The sequence below is a fragment of the Mastomys coucha genome, unplaced genomic scaffold (genome assembly GCF_008632895.1).
Source record: "Mastomys coucha isolate ucsf_1 unplaced genomic scaffold, UCSF_Mcou_1 pScaffold4, whole genome shotgun sequence".
NCBI lineage: Eukaryota > Metazoa > Chordata > Mammalia > Rodentia > Muridae > Mastomys > Mastomys coucha.
The window spans coordinates 32,771,946-32,788,377 of record NW_022196910.1 but is presented as its reverse complement, the minus strand read 5'-3'; the positions used below and the strand labels follow the sequence as shown (position 1 = coordinate 32,788,377).

Below are 16,432 nucleotides of genomic sequence, written 5' to 3'. Positions count from 1 at the left end.
GTCCACTTCCTTCGTTTCTCATCCTTGACATTATTAGTAACACTTTTGGGGCCAGCTAGGACACAGATGCCATCTTTGCGACCCTGTAGCAGGACTCAGCTGTGAGGTGGTTACCCATATGAAACAGAGTATGTGTATCAGTATTTAGGTGTGCATTTTGGATTATAATCTAAATTGGAGTGAGTGCCTCATGAGCCACATCTACCCTGTCATTCCCCTCAAAACAACCGTTTGAATTCTTCATGTATGTATTAGCTGTGTCTCCCTTCTATAATGGCAGAGTTTAGTAGTTGCAATGACATGTAAAATATTTACTATCTGCCCCTTGATGTGAAAAGTTTGATAGCCCTTGCTTTTAATGGAAGTACTCAGTCTGAAAACTCTTCTGGCAGATGTTCTGATGAGAGCACATCTGGTACCCTCAACCTTTGCTGTCTAGCTGAGAAAACAGGTCAGTGATTATTCTTAGGAATTGTAGTTCAAGGTCAGACCTATAATATTTTACCAACTTCTCTTCCCCTCACTCTCTGGAAACTGTTACAGGATTTATTGAATATGCTGCCTGGGAGACGAGGAGAGCACTGGGTGAGCGGGTGTCCGCAAGGCTTCCATCCACGCTACTATGGCTGGTGCCGTTTTGATTCTGTAAATGCTTTAATCTGGTACAATTGGGGATGGGGTTTTCTTTTTTTCTTTTTCTTTTTTAAAGATTTATTTATTTATTTATTATATGTAAGTACACTGTAGCTGTCTTCAGACACCCCAGAAGAAGGCATCAGATCTCATTACAGATGGTTGTCAGCCACCATGTGGTTACTGGAATTTGAACTCAGGACCTTCAGAAGAGCAGTCAGTGCTCTTAACCCACTGAGCCAACTCTCCAGCCCCGGGATGTGGTTTTCATGCAACTGTAGGTCTTTGCATATTGGTTTCCCTTAGCTTGTGAGTGGTCCTGGCTCTTAGTCTGGGCCTGCAGGAAATGGTGTCTGTTGTCTCCAGCAGACCCCGCAGCCTCTAGGATGCCTGCATGGTTGTTGGTTGGTGTTTCCCTTTCCCTAGCAAGGCTGCCTGCCTTTCAGAGCAGTTGCTTCCCCGCAGCTGTCTGCTGCTTTGTTAAATTCTTCTGGGCTGCTTTTCAGTGTGCTCTCCAAGTGTCCTGCTTGACCTCCCCGTGGGCATCTTCTTGGCTTGCTTTTGCTCTGCTCTGTCTGAGCAGCTCTTATGTATTCTCGTGCTGGCCACTCTCTCATGTGCTCAGTCCAGTGGCCCGATTTTCTGTGATTGAGGTTTTGACACTTACAAAGTGACTCTGTGTCATTGCTTAGTTGACAGCCTCCACTGGTGCTTTCTGATTTTTGGTTAACTGAGAGGCAACCCTTGAAAAAAATTCAATAATGTGATATAATAAGAGTTCCCTCTTACCCCACATTGGCAGGGAAAAGGCTTTTTTGTTGTTGTTGTTCTGATCTGTACTGAACCTCCCATCATCTCTGAATGTCTCCCCATTTGTCACATGGTTACAGTTTGCATACGATTGTCCTCAAGTAGAGAGTCAGCGTCAGGCAAGACTCATATCTGATTCTTGTGTTTTTCCAGGAGTGTTGTTAACTTCCATAGCTAGAAATAGAAGGTTGGAGGAACAGCAGCAGCTGGCCTTGTAAAATCCATAGCTCAAATGTAGGTTTGCAGATAAGACGTGGATTAATGCTTACTGACTGGAAAATGCTCCCAGAGATAGGATCTTCAATAGTGAGCTTCAAAAATAAGTGATTCTTAAATATATAGGCTGAAATTATAAGATCTGAAGAGGAAATATAAACACTTAGCTAATAACTACTGCTTAACAATATAACTACAAAAAAACCTCATAGGCTCAATTTTTAAATGACAGTTCATTAAAAATTTTAACTTATAAGATATATCAAACAATTTTTATAAAAGCATTACAGATAAACAGCGAGGTTTTGATTTAGAGATAGTGAATTCAATTTGAAATATTAAGCTAGGGGAGACATATTATAAACCAACATATATCATAATACTTATTTAAAGGGTACCATAATATTTCCAGTTTGTGATAGTTCCACCCCGGCATTAAATTTTCTGAGCCGATACATAATATTTACATGCTTTTATAAGTAGTTCTGTACTTGGCCACAGTCAAAAGAAAAAAGTCAATGCACTAATCCCACAGAGGCCATAAACTTAATTCTGGTGTTTAGAAGCCTGTTGTAATTCTCCAGTTACACAGTTTGCCAGGAGTGAGCTGTTGGTGTTGCTAGAAGCCAATGATGTGAATGTCTCCAGGAAGTCCTTACATTATGGAAGGCTTGGAGGTACTTGGATATCAGCAAACTATTTTATGGGAGCAATCGGAAAGTATGCACTGTGGAAATTGTATCCATAGACCCAGTGTTTAGATGGTAGTCATGCTGCCGGTCTATAGGTTTGGTTTGGTACTATTGGTTTTATGTGATAAGTTGAGAAAAAGTTCCTGTCTCCAGAGGATTCATGTCTGAACTCAGAAATGCTGTGGCCTTTCTAGTCAAAGTGACCCTTTTGAGCTACCATCAGAAAAGCATGCCTTCTGGCACAAGTTCAGATTACCTGACCGTCCCTCTGGTAGGTACTTGGGTTTTGATCTTGAGGTCATATCGCAGCTCTTCAGCTTAATTCAGGATGAGTTCAGTGCATGGGCAGAGGCTTGGGTTGCTTCCTCTCTGAGGTGTTGATTCCTCTTCTAGCTAGCCCAGTGGGTCTACTTGTAGTCATTTCTAGTTTTTAGATTTTGCCAGAATTGGGATCTGAATGAATTATAATAACCATGAGCATGACACATAAAAAATGCATGAAAAAGAAAAAAAGTATGTTTTAAATTGCTAGAGACGAAGAAAATGAAAAAAAAAATAAAAATAAGGGCAAAATTGATGGCTTTTGTCTTTTGGCCTCTGATATTTGAGGCCAAATTCCTAGAATACTTCTAAGAATAAATAGAGTCAGACTTTAAGTATCAAAGAACAAATTTAGACCCCTAAAAGTTTTAGAGATTGATAAAGCTTAGTGAAAAAATACAATTTATATTATTTGAAAGATCTGCAAAAAATATTTATATACAAACTAGAGTGCTATTATATCTTACTATTGTATAGAAAATATCATTTTAAGTTCTTTTCCTATTTTACTTTCATTTGTTCTCTTAACCAAATAAGGTAATCTTTATTCCTCTTTATGATTAAGAAAATAAAATTCTGTGAGGCTATACAATTATCCTAACATCACTGAACCAAGAGTGAACTCAGGCCTGACTGTTTCTGGAGCTTTTGACATCACCCTGTTATAACATGGCATGTGGAGCTTTTAGAATGTCTGGGCTGTAATGCTCTTTTCTTCCATGTAGTAACTATGTGAAGTTGTGCATTTATTCAAGCAAGTATTCATTTAGTGTCGCCCAGCTTGTTTCTGCAGGGTACGCAGAAATGAGTCCGAGTGAATTCTTGCTTTCAAAGCAGCTTTTTTTGTGTCACAGATCCCTTTGGCCATCTGGTGAAATCTGAGCTTCTACTCTAGGAAAAAAATGTTTTAAATGCACGAAACGAAACACATAGAAACAAATAGATTGAAATACATTGATCCAATGACTAGAACTCAAATACACTCTGTACTACTCTGTCTTCATTAAGCTCTATGTTATAACAGAATAAAGTGCCAGGTCCATTAGCAGCCAGCATACTGAAGTATTCATCAACATAAATAATGTTTTTGTTAGCACGACAGCACCTGCCTTGTGACAGAAGCACCTCTATGTGTTTTTAGTTGGGGGAGGAGTCTTTGCTATGGTGTGTTACCTTCATTTGCAGTTGAAGACAATGTTGACTAATAAAAAAGAGGAAACATACCTCTTTTCCTCCTGTCAAAGTGCCTTACATCCTGAATTCCTTAATTCTAGTGGAAACCAGGATGAGGACCCCTAGGAACACTGAGAACGCATTTATTAAAAAGCAAAGCAATACATTAGGCTATCAGGAATGTCCCAGTAGATTTCTTGGGCTCTCACTGCTGTAATTGTGAGAAGTTTGCTTGAGGTCAGTAGATACCTGAGAAAGGTACGGAAAGCCCAGCAGCCACCATCATTTGACCACTAGGGATGCAGCTCACTGTAGTAGAGCACATAGATCACCTGCCCAGCAACCTAGGTTTAATCCTTAGCCTTAAAAAAAAAAAGAAAAAAAGAAAAAAGAAATGCATATCCAGTGACTATCACACATGAAGGAAACAGAAGGGTTCACAGTTTTATTAAAACTGAATCCTAGCAGAAAGTCTCCTCTCAGATGCTTGAATCCCCATCTTCCTCTGTGTCAATTTTATTAGAACCTCAAAGCTTAGAGTTATCTGGTCCAAGATTACCCAGGCTGGATGCTAGGATTTTGTTTGTTTTGTGCTGAGTTTTAGTAGCTATTTGTATTAATTCAAGAGTCTCTGCCTTTGAGTATATTACATAGGTCAGAAAGTGTTGCTCGCTGCTAGCCTTGTGTTTTGTGAATGTGCAAAACATTTTGAAAATAAAAGTTTGTCCAAGAAACTGTTTGAAAGCCTGGTCTAGGCTTGAGTGGAGGAGTTTTGAGTAAATATCCCTGATGGGTTTGTGGAGAAAATGTTGGAAGCTGCTGATTTGGTCACTGGCAATTTCTCCTTTCCCCTTAATTCTTTCCGTTAAATAGCCTTGATATTTAGAGCACATTGAAATGGATATTCTTTCCCCTGGGTTGGAATGAAATACAAGAACAAAATGAAAATAGATGGAAAACCTGAAAACCATCACATGACTGAGTGTTTGTAAAGTGGAAAGAGTTCTGAAGAGAAAAGGATGCCTTGTCTCCAGCCGATGACGCTGGGAAGATCTCACTCCGCTGTAGATCTAGAATCACTAGAGGTACTGCTTTGGGATCAGAAGAATAGAATGAAACATTTTTTTTTTATTTTTACCACTAGGGATGTAGCTCAGTGGTAGAGTGCATAGATCCCCTGCCCAGCACCCTAGGCTTAATTCTTAGCTTTACAAAACCAAACCAAAGAAATGCATGCCCAGTAACTATCACCCATGGAGTAAAAAGAAGGGTTCACAGTTTTATTAAAACTGAATCCTTTAAGAGACCCTTGAATCCCCATCTTCCTCTGTGCCCCGTTATCCTTTGTCCTCAAAGAGACCTCGGTCTCCTCTTCCTTATCATGTTTCATTTCTTTTCTTTCTGCTCAACTCTTTTTCTCTTCTAATTTCTACTCTATACCTTTCTTCTCTTCTTCACTCTCTACCACCGACAGCTGATGCTGAACTTAGTTTCGGGGTAGGGGTTGGGGGTAGGGGAGCTCCATCACTGTTGATGGCACTTTGAAGCATGTTTTTGTACATTATCTTAGTCTGCCTAAATAGTGAGGAGATGCCCACCTTAGGTGGCCCAGGACAATTCATGATCAGAGTGACACTTGTGGTAAGACCTGGAAAGGGTTAAGGTAGTTATGGGAATACTGTGAGCTACCCAGCTTGGGAAGAAGATTTAGGAAATTGCAAGTTATTCAGGATGACCAGAGAAAAGGGTGTGTTTTAGGCAGTAGACGGTGGTAAAAATATACAGATGTAGGCAGAAATAAGTTTATGTTGGGCTCTTGATGAGTCAAGGAGCAAAACTGAAAGTTCTAAAAAACTCTTAAAGGAGAAATAGATGGGACATAAGCCTTTTGTTTTACACTTATTTAAGTGTAAGACTGTTTTGCTTGCATGTGTGTATACATGGCAGTCACATACACAATGTGCCTGAAGAAGCCAGAAAGGGATATCAAATGTCACCTCTGCCATGTAGGTTCTGGGAACTGAACCCAAGTCTTTTGCATGAAGTTACTATTCCAAATTGTTGAGCCATCTCTCCAAACCATGAAGACAAATTTTAAGAGTCCTTAGACAGGAAGGGGATATATGAAGAAGACTGAACTGGAGGTAATGGGGGGGGCACCCTTTTGTGCTAAATTCAGAGCCATCACTGCAGTTGAGGAAAGACGAAGGAAGATAAAAACCCAAGAGAGTAGAGAAGTTGACTCTGCCAGATTTGCTGACTGGACATGGGAAACAGTAGGAAAGCCTTTGATGATTTGCCACAGTTTCAGATAACCTTCCAGCCATCTGAGCTGCCCTTTATGCAAACATGTTGGGGGAGTAGTGTAGAGAGGACAGATACATAGTTCATCTTAGGATGTGTCCTACTTGAAATGCTGTTGACACAAAAACCATCGTAGAGTTAACACACATATGGCTAAGGAAGACACACTGTTATGCTATTGCCACATTTAAGCAGAGTCTTCACGAGTCTGCAGCAGTACCGTGTTGCCCTGTTTCTGACATCCATCGCCTTTCCTGCAGTGCCCTGAGACAGTTCTGTACTGGGAGGAGATTAGAAAGGAGGTACTACTCTCCAGCCTTACAGAATGGTAGTAAAACTTGACATTCACAGCGAGCGTCCCAGGGGGCGGGGACTGATAGGATGCTCAAGTCCACTGGGAAGTTGGCTTCAATGTGGAGTTTCTCACCTCTGCCCTGTGTGCCTGCCCACTGAGGCTCTTCCAGCTGCTCCGCAGAGAAGTTCTTCATCGTGGTGTGAGCCTGCTTAACTGTCAGATGTCTTATGTGTTTGCTGATATTACTTGTGGGAGTAACAGATGAGGGATAATTTTTTCTATCGTGTACTCTGAGAGAGGATGATCCTAGATGTCAAAGTCGAATGAATGAAAAGAGAGGCTCTTTACAACACTGGAAACCTTCAGAGAATTTGGAGTAGGAAGTGAACGGCACAGAATACTTGAAAAGTCTTCCAAGTACCCCTATTAATTTTCTAGAGGGCATTCACCTAAGAGATTGTTTAACTGTCAACATGTCAGCCGTTTTGCTGGGTTTGAAGTCATAAATTGCCAACTTATTCTAAATTGTCTATTATTAAGAGATGGAAAGAGAAAAAAAAAACAAACCAAACAAATAGAAAAAGAACAAACAAAAGTAGCTGAACTTCCTAAATAATTAAGGCACCTTATTACCTGATTCATATTCCATATTTACTTCCATTTTTCTTCTGTGCTGTGTGTGTGCCTACACATGTGTGGCACATGCATGTGTGTGCAGATTTATGAGAATGTTTTAAACCATGCATATGAGTATGGAGATCAGAGATTGACTTCTTTCTGTGTTCCTCACCAGACTGAACCTGGAGCTCTTGCTTTTAGCAGGCTGACTGGAGCCAGTTCAGGCTCTGCTCCCCTTGGTACTAGGTTTATAGGCATGTGCTGCTGTGTCTGGCTTTTACAAAAGTGCTGTAGATCCAAACTCAAGTACTTGTATGTGTATCGCAAGCACATCATGCCCTGAGCCATCTCTCCAGATCCTCCATCTTTCTTAATTTAAAAAAAAAAATAGTTTTTGTAGGATTTGGTAAAGTAGGCTCATAGTCCTGCCTGCATGGGGCCACTTAGCAGAAGCAAAAGTAGTTGTTCCTTCATTACTGGTTTTATAGATGAGGCAACTTAAGGAACACAGAAATTAGTTGGCATTCCCCAAGGATGCACACAGTTATTGTTGAGTGCAATATCCTATTTCATTTAATCCAATTAAAAAAAAAAAACAGAAAAAATGGCCTTCATGTTCTTTCTTCTAGGCTGCAGGGTGTTATGCATTACAAAACTAAGCCAGACCCAAACTGATGTTGCCTAGATGTGGAGGTCCTTGAATTCTGTGAGACTCAAAGCCGGCTAATAGGAACAAACAGCATACTTGGGAGGTTAGGCCAGGGTTTACTCCTAGATTTTATGCAGGTTGCTAAAGAAGCTTCAAGTCCTTTACTGGGGGTCACATACCTATGAACTTACTTGATTTGGCCCTGGTTGAGAAACTTTTATGATACTGGGAAGGTCAAGAATTGATTTGCTGTCTGTGTTCATCTGGATTCAGAAAGTGTGGATTTCCTATTTGTAGGATGGACTGTATGTCCAGGGTATTTTTGCTTTGTGAGGACTGAGCAAAGAGCAGCCAGCAGTAGGATTCATGGAGCAATCCTGAGGATGTCTGCCCCTTCTTGAGCCACCAACTCACATACTCTCAGCCTACTTTACTTTCTTAAGGTTTGGATTTTCACAGGAAAATGTAAACTTCAATTAACTTACAGGATTTATTGAAGTTTGAAGAAAGTTTATTGTAGTAATGAGGTATCCAAATAAACAGAATGGGCATATAGTCTTAGGAAGTAGAGATGCAAACCCATATGTACTGTGGCTTCTGGAGTTCTGTCCTGTTGACTCTACTTAGGGAGAAGGGCTTTCTCTTTTAGCAAGTATATTCATGACCCTCACGGTGACTATTCTGAGATGAATCCATTTCTATAGACCTGAATTCATTATATTTTAATAAACCAGAGTCCTGAAATGTAGAAATACATAAATAAGGGAAGATTGAAACACCTTGGCTTTATAGACTGTAAACTCTTGAGACATAATCTTTCTAATGAACAAAGGCAGACATCACATAATACAGTTGCCACTGCTCTGGGTAAATGCTCCTCCCTCTTTCTGCCCAGATCACTCATGCGTTCTATACCAGGCTACTTGCAGAGTAGTTCCCTTTGGTCCTGTGTCTGATAGGAATGCTTCCATGGTACTCTTAGCCTGGTGTCATCATTCAGAGGAAAACACAGCTTTGGCCTAGCTCCCTCTCCTGAAACTGTCACTCATTGTCAGTAGCTAATGATGGAGATACTATTCCACACTTCCATTAAAAGCCTGAGGATCCTTGGCTTTTTGAAAGAAAGGAATTTCGGGATCAGTTAGTATGAAGCAGAGTTGAAGTTTATTAAACGACATTTTTTTTGACATAGATTCTAAGCACAGGAACTAGTGGAGAGATGCTTAAGAAAAGATTAAGACATACCTATGTGCAGTCATGAGCTCCTCAAGGGAGTGCCCTGATTGTCTTTACAGTAGCCATATGCAGTGATTGTTGGCTTCTGAAGTGACATCTTAAATGGTTGCTAAGCAACTCTTTATTTTTCTGTAAATGAGATCATAGGGTGGTTCCTGGTGTACTCTGAATGGAATTACAGTTGATAAAGTAAAGCCCTAGGTCACAAGGATTGTTAAGATGGTTTTAGTATGTTTTAGAAGCTTAGACTTGTTTCTGATATTCCCTGATACTATTAAGGAATGCCTTTATGCCCTGTTTGAAGGTAATATGTAAGTGAGAATGAGGACATGACTGCTCCTAGGTATGCTTGAGGAGAAAGTTTTATTGTAGATATGAGGGCGAGAACCGCCAGAGCCTTCTGGAAGGGTTTATACTGAACCCAGCTATGAGAGGCGAGAGAGGAGGAGGCAGGAACTAAAGGAAGGAGAGAGAGGGAAGGAACTGAACCCAGCTATGAGAGGAGAGGGAGGAGGAAGTGGAAACTAAAGGAAGTAGAGAGAGGGAAGGAGAAGGTGGCATGGGAACCAAGAGACCAATAGGATTCAAGTTATATAGATCAAAGGTTGAGAGCAAGAAGCCCAGCCCCTGGCTTGGAGAGGTTTAGGATAGGGTGTGGGATGAGAAGTGCTGGGTGGAGCCAAGGTACAGAGTGAGACTTGTCCTGGATTTCTTTGAGACATAAAATATATGCTTAGGCCTTGACCACAGTTTATTGCTCGTTTAATATTCTACTTACTCTGTAAGTAGAAGGGATACTGTCTTCATGTCAGTAATTTTCATAGCTAATGTTAATTGTGAACAGTCCATTAAAAAAAACTTATTGATTCTAATAATGTCTAATAGTGTGTGTGGGGGTCTGTGTGTGGGCATGTTCACACGAGTGCAGATACCTATCATGTGCTTATTAATGCCAGGGGTATATGATGACCCAATGGGCTGGTGTTAAAGGTAGTTGTGAGCAGGTTAAAATGGGTGCTGGGAATCGAACTCAGGTTCTCTGAATGATTGGCAAGCATCTTAAAACACTGAGCCCTTTCATAGCCCCTGGGATAGCAGTTTGATTCTCAGCTGGATATTGGCTTCTTCTAGACCTCTTTCTTCCCTTCCTGTATTCCCTAGCTTTTCTTTTCTATCCTGCCTCACTTGTATATCTTTATTCCTGCCACATTGCCAGATCTGTGGATAGACTTGTCTTTTGTGGACTATTCCTTTAAGTGGAAATATGTAATGGGTGGTGTCTTAGTAGGATTTCTATTCCTGCTCAAAACATCATGACCAAGAAGCAAGTTGGGGAGAAAAGGGTTTATTCAGCTTATACTTCCACATCGCTGTTCATCACCAAAAGAAGTCAGGACTGGAACTCAAGCAGGTCAGGAAGCAGGAGCTGACGCAGAGGCCATGGAGTGGTGCTGTTTACTGGATTGCTTCCCTGGCTTGCTCAGCCTGCTCTCTTATAGAACCCAAGACTTCCAGCCCAGGGATGGCACCACCCACAATGGGCCCTACCCCCTTGACCCCTAATTGAGAAAAATGGATCTCATGGAGGCACTTCCCCAACTGAAGCTCCTTTCTCTGTGGTAACTCCAGCCTGTGTCAAGTTGACACACAAAACCAGCCAGTACAGGTGGTCTTTCAAAATTGGCTTATTTCACATATGAAAGTGTTGTTACAGTTTAATTGTATGGCATGTATTCATGCTTCCATTTCTCCTCATGATCTAATATAATTCCTTGTGCAGACTTTCCATAGTTTATCTATTATTAGTAGCAGGCATTTAGAGTCTTGTTGCTTAGGTGGTTGTGAACAATGTCTTGAGGGTAAGAGTACAAAATATTGTTGAACTGTTTTCATCTTTTGGAGGGTGTATGCCCAACAGTGGAATTGCTGACCGTTTGGTGACTTAATACTCATTGACATGTATTATCCAAAATAGTCTCCTTGTTACTGCAGTCCTAGGCCAGAGGACAGACTCTGGGCCATCCCATCAGATTAACTTCAGGGGAAACTCATCTCCAAAACCAAACACAAAATGTAATGAATAAAGGTATGAGGTTTTAATTTTTGGTTTATGTGTCATATCTAATACCCAGTGGCTAGACAGAAGTGGGAGGGGGCACCAAGATTTATTTGGGTGTAGAGAACTCACACCAAGATGATTTAATAAAGTGCCTCACCTCTGCTGTGTTTTGGCTGAAAGTGTATCCAGAAAGGAAGCAAGAATAGAACTAATTGCTCATCAGGCAAGGAGGAACAAATATAAGTGGTTTGGATACACACTTAAATTAGATTACATTTACTGAGAGGTTTTCTAAATGGAGTTAATTTGAAAGGACACACAAGTCATTGGGCTTAATCTGCACCTTCTTAGTAGCTGTAATCCCTCTGTCTCCTGTTTCTGGTAAATAAAAGTCACTCTCCAAGAGAACATTTTACCTCCTTGTTCCCAGTCTGGTCTGTGAAGGTGGGTGCTAGGTGAGTTGACAAGCTACCCACTCCCAAAGAAGAGAAGAAAAGCCATACTTAAGAATCCTTTTCCCCTTTGAGATAGATTAGCCTAGGCTGTCCTAAATCTATGTAGCAGAGGATGACCTGCTTTTGTTTCTCAAGTGCTTGGTTTATGTACTCTTTGCAGTCCAACCCTGGACTTCATGCATGTTGGGAAACTCTACCAACTGAGGTGTATCTCTAGTCTGAATGATTTTTTTTTTTTTTTTTTTAGATCATGGGTATTTGTACGAAAAAGATTGGAAACTTCAAAACGTGTGCATTTTTCTCTTGCTTTCAGAAAAGTTTTAGACATTTCTGTGGGCTCCTGAATTCATCGAATTATATTTTGATCACTTCAATATTAAAATGTATGAGGTCTTTTACTGTAGCTTCCTGCTGAATACATTACAGGAATAAGTCTGGACTACCTGTCAATATTGAGGATGTAAGACACGTTAGGTAGGTATCAGGTTTGTTGAAGGGACAGAAGGTGGAGCTGAACCTTAAAGCTCTGTCAGGGGCACAGAGGGCACACATTTAGAAAGGGAGAAGAAAGTGTAGAAATTGAGTAGGTCCTGTGCAGTGTCTGCCATCCAGGTCCGTGTTAAGAAATGTAAGACTGGACTGTAACTTTCAGAAGCTGCTTCCTGCTTTCAAAATTCATTTTATTGAGACCAGCTCTTATATATCTCACACTGCTCAAGAATTTCCTCGATAGCCAAGAATGACTCCTGCTGCTTCCTCCCAGGGTCTGGTTGCAGGTGTACACCTAAGGCTCCTTGTATTTTCTTCAATTGCTTTTCTGTGAACATAGCTTCACGGTACTGTACAGAATTGACAATCTAGGAGGGACTATCCAAAGGTCACCATGTGGCCAAGGTTCTGGAAACTTAAGCAGCTATTTTTTTATTGCCTACTTATTTATTTTATGACAGGATCTCTCTGTGTAGACCAGGCTCGTGTCTTAGCAGTTCTCTTGCCACAGCTTCTAGAGTGCAGAGATTTTAAATGAAAGATTCTTCAGCCATTTTTGATGGGATGTCTCTTTAGAATTTAGAATGTTGGCTAATGGGAGGGAGGGGACTCATAACCTTTAGAGGGGTCAGGGAGGAAGAGAAGAGCCAGAGGAGAAGGGAAGGAAAGGACAGCTGTTAAGCAGTGGCCTGTGACAGAGATGGGTGATGCTTGCCACCATGACATGGGTCCCAGTCAGCAAACAAGCCTTTGATGCAGTCTCCTGAAACCTTGGTGAAAACTGGGTGATTTAGCAAACTCCTTCAAAAAGCATTCGCAGTGGATTGTATGAAAAGAAGAAGCAAATGAGGAGTAAAGGAGGCACACTGTTTAAGCATTTGTGGAAAATCTCATGCTTTCTCCACAACTGTCTTGGGGGCCAGCATTTAGCTTTAGAATACAATCAACATTAGGCCAACCCACTACACTTATATGTGCCTGTTTATATGAGATGTCATGTTTCTCCCCAAGTACTTTTCTTTCTGTGGTTGACCTTGCTTCATCACAACTATGCTGTAAAAATAAGATAAGCATGCCTTCCTAGAAATGAGGAGATAGAGGTCTGGAGATGGCAGCAACCCCCTCCCCCCCCACACACATCTGCCTTTTGGTTATTGAGAGAGCGAGATGAGAATGTGGCTTCCTGATGTCCACATTCTCATATACTCTGGCTTGTTGGCCTTCTGCTGGGATGCTTCTGGAATAACTGGGAGGCCTGTTTCTTTTGTGCATTCTTCAGCAGACATCCCCCCCCCCCCATCTCCTGCCATGATGAGGAGTCTCCTGATGAATTATGCAGTGGTGTTTGACTTAAGACAGAAAAATCAAAGGACTTGGACTAAGGCAGTATTCTCACATGGAAACGTACTACTTCTCGCATGCTTTTCTCCCCCCCCCCCCCCGAAATTGTTTGAGAAGAGTGATTTAAATAACCAGTGTGAAGCTCATGTAATTCTGCTGCTTAAGGATACATGATTTTTCTAAGCTGAGGAATAGACCAATAGTTTTAAAGAAAAATTAACTTCAAAGGGATCAAAAATGACAGTTCCCACCACATTTCTTTAGGTCTCAGTTAAATCCACTCTTAAAAAACTCAGTGGATTTTGACTAGCAGCCTGCTACATCCTGTGACTGCCATTGAATTTGTTCCACCTTAACTCATACGTTCCACCTTAACTCATTGTAAGTAGGATTTTTTTTTTTTCAGGGCAAATTCTTTTTATTTTTTTCCGTTGTTGTTTCTTCCTAGGACCTACCATAGAACTTTACATATAGATGCTCACTAAACATTCTGGATGAATAATGAATTGATGACTGGAAGTTCAGTTGTTCATCATCTGATGTGAATAACAGAACGGAACTGCAGCATTAAAAAGAGAAAATATTAAATGAGGGTTATTATAGGTTGACTCATATAATTTGGTGCTAGAGAGGTTTGAGACTAGAGTAATTGACTTTGTTCATCTGTTCTACTACCAGAGCTGTTCTGCCAACAGCTTGAAGAAGAGCAGTTCCTATTTATTTCATTTTAGGACTCCACTGTGTTTTGAGGAGCCCTCCTAGCCTTGGCTGTGGAATTTTGATGATTAAAATCTAACATGGCTGTTCCTCTATTACCAAACCAAAGCATAGTCTAGAGACCATTCCTAAATTTCTGAAAACTTCCCTTGCCTGGTGGTTGTGTATTTCTAGCTTAAACACCCCATTAGGTCAGCTATATCATTTTCTTTAAAAACTAGTGTCCCTGGAAAAATGACTTAATTTCTCTGCATTTTTGTTAAACTGAGATTGCAAAGGACATCTGCACTTGTAAAGATTAATAATGATAGGTATTAAAAAAAATGCCTTGGGTAGAGAAAGTCTTGTTTAGTTCAAGTTTGAGCACAGGGCGCTTGAGACCAAGCAAGCAAACTGGGATTTTAGAAATGATTGTTTATCCATTTTTGGATTCTTAGATTTAGGTGTTCCAGTGTGCACCAAGAATCCATCATTTGGGCTGGAGAGATGGCTCAATGGTTAGAGCTCTTGCTGCTTTTTAGAACCTGGGTTCTATTCCCAGCGCCCACAGGTAGCTTACAACCTGTGTAATTTTCTTTCTCCCCTTTTTCCTCCTACCAGGGATCTGACACACTCTTCTGTCTTCTGTAGATAGGTGCAGTTCTACATTTATGTGGGCATATACTCATATACATAAAAATAAAAATAATTAAAGAGTCCTCATAATCTTATGATTCTGTCAGGCCAAACACTCATCTGTCACTTTTATTTATTTATTTTTTGTCTTTTGAGACAGGGTTTCTCTGTATAGCCCTGGCTGTCCTGGAACTCACTCTGTAGACCAGGCTGAACTCAGAAATTCACCTGCCTCTGCCTCCCAAGTGCTGGGATTAAAGGCATGTGCCACCATTGCCTGGCTCATCTGTCACTTTTAAAATAGAAGCACATTTAAAATAGGACATAACAATGATGCCACTTCTGAAGAAAATAAAATTGTCTTGTGGAAACTTTGAAGAAGATGAATAATCACTTTTCAGCTTTCTATTCCATCATCAATTCTTGGCTATTTCACTGGTAGCACTGACAGCATGTGGTGAATGTTGAATGATATTATTTCATATTTTGTTTCTTGCAGGAAGCAGTATCAATTTTTGTTTTTCTTGGGAAAATATTGAGTGACTTCATGACCTTTTGCCTTTTGGCAATCTGTCTGAGTAGAGCACCTACCTCTCTGCTCCTGGTGTGGTAGAGATGAGGCACGCAAACCAGAGACTCTCAGGAAGTCATGGGCTAGGCAGGTGACTGTCGGCTCATCTCCACCAGTTTTTGAGAGCTTTTCCTATTTGTCACTCAAAATTTAAGAGTGTTCTTTTCCAACTAAAGGAGCAAGGCATTAACACTTGATTTAGAATAGAGGATTTTCTTTTAGCAATGCTAGTAAAGTTAAAAAGAATTATTTACCCAGTAATAAAGAATAGTTTTAGATATTTTTCAGGTATCTAGACTTGGAAAAAGCATTAGTGGATTTGTGTGTGTGTGTGTATGTTTGTGTGTCTGCTTATCATCTTATGCATCACCTATCTATCAGTCATCTACCTTTGTATCTATGTATCAAGAGGTATAGCTATAGATATATGTTTCCTTTTCCAATGACTTGCTAATACATGTAATCAAACCAGACATTCTGTTTGCTAGTTGCTTTCTACTAGCAAACAGTCTACTAGTAGACTTATTTAACACTTTTTTGTATAGTTTTTAATACCTGAATTAGTTTCTAGTAAACGTGCCCTTGTTTGCACTGAGCATGCATTTTCTTTTCTTTTTTTCTTTTTTTTTTTAATTTTTAATGACAAAAACAAAAATATACCTAAAAGCGAAGCTTCTGTAAAAACCATTTGTTCTTCCCTGTCTTGTATTGCTCCTCAAACTTGACCTTGCCCCCCCCCCCCCCCCCCCCCCCCCCCCCCCCCCCCCCCCCCCCGCCTGGTCTTGTGTTTCAAAGCTGGGTCCCTGAATACATCCTTATTGACAAGTCTTGTCTCAAGGGAGATCCACAGAGTACCTTGTGGGCATGAGGTAGTGTAGTTATAAACTTTCACAAAGGACTTGATCTTGGATCGCCTGGCGATTTTCTTCTTGCCCATGGCAGCTGTCACTTTTTGGGGATAACGGTTGGAGGTGCCATCGTCAATGTTCTTCACAAGAATGGTTTTGTGTCCGGAGTAGTGTCCAGCCAGGACCAGCACCACTTTCCCGGATTTCATGAACTTGCCCATTTTGACAGCAAGGAGCAGACACCCAGCAGAAAGGAGCATGCATTTTCTATAGAGCAATTCACTTTAGAAAGTTGAAGTTAAGCCGGGTGGTGGTGGCGCATGCCTTTAATCCCAGCACTTAGGAGGCAGAGGCAGGTAGATTTCTGAGTTCAAGGCCAGCCTGGTCTAC

The 16,432-nt window shown here is 40.8% G+C and overlaps 1 protein-coding gene and 1 long non-coding RNA gene across 3 annotated transcripts in view; one reads left to right on the top strand and one right to left on the bottom strand.

Moving 5' to 3' along the window:
- The window catches only part of Tmtc2 (transmembrane O-mannosyltransferase targeting cadherins 2), a 405,577-nt gene that overhangs the window by 20,697 nt on the left and 368,448 nt on the right, over positions 1–16,432 (top strand). The window contains exon 1 of one of the 2 annotated variants that reach the window (XM_031349237.1): positions 9,078–9,251. The exons of the other annotated variant lie outside the window; for it this stretch is intronic. The gene's annotated coding sequence lies outside the window, so the exon portion shown is untranslated. Of the gene's footprint in view, positions 1–9,077; positions 9,252–16,432 lie in introns of those variants that run through there. 2 annotated transcript variants of the gene reach the window in all.
- Positions 1,369–9,028, bottom strand: LOC116075830. The gene is made up of 3 exons (XR_004112723.1): positions 8,957–9,028; positions 2,608–2,804; positions 1,369–1,801 (listed from the first exon to the last, which is right to left on the bottom strand). It is a non-coding gene; the product is annotated as an uncharacterized LOC116075830 (long non-coding RNA).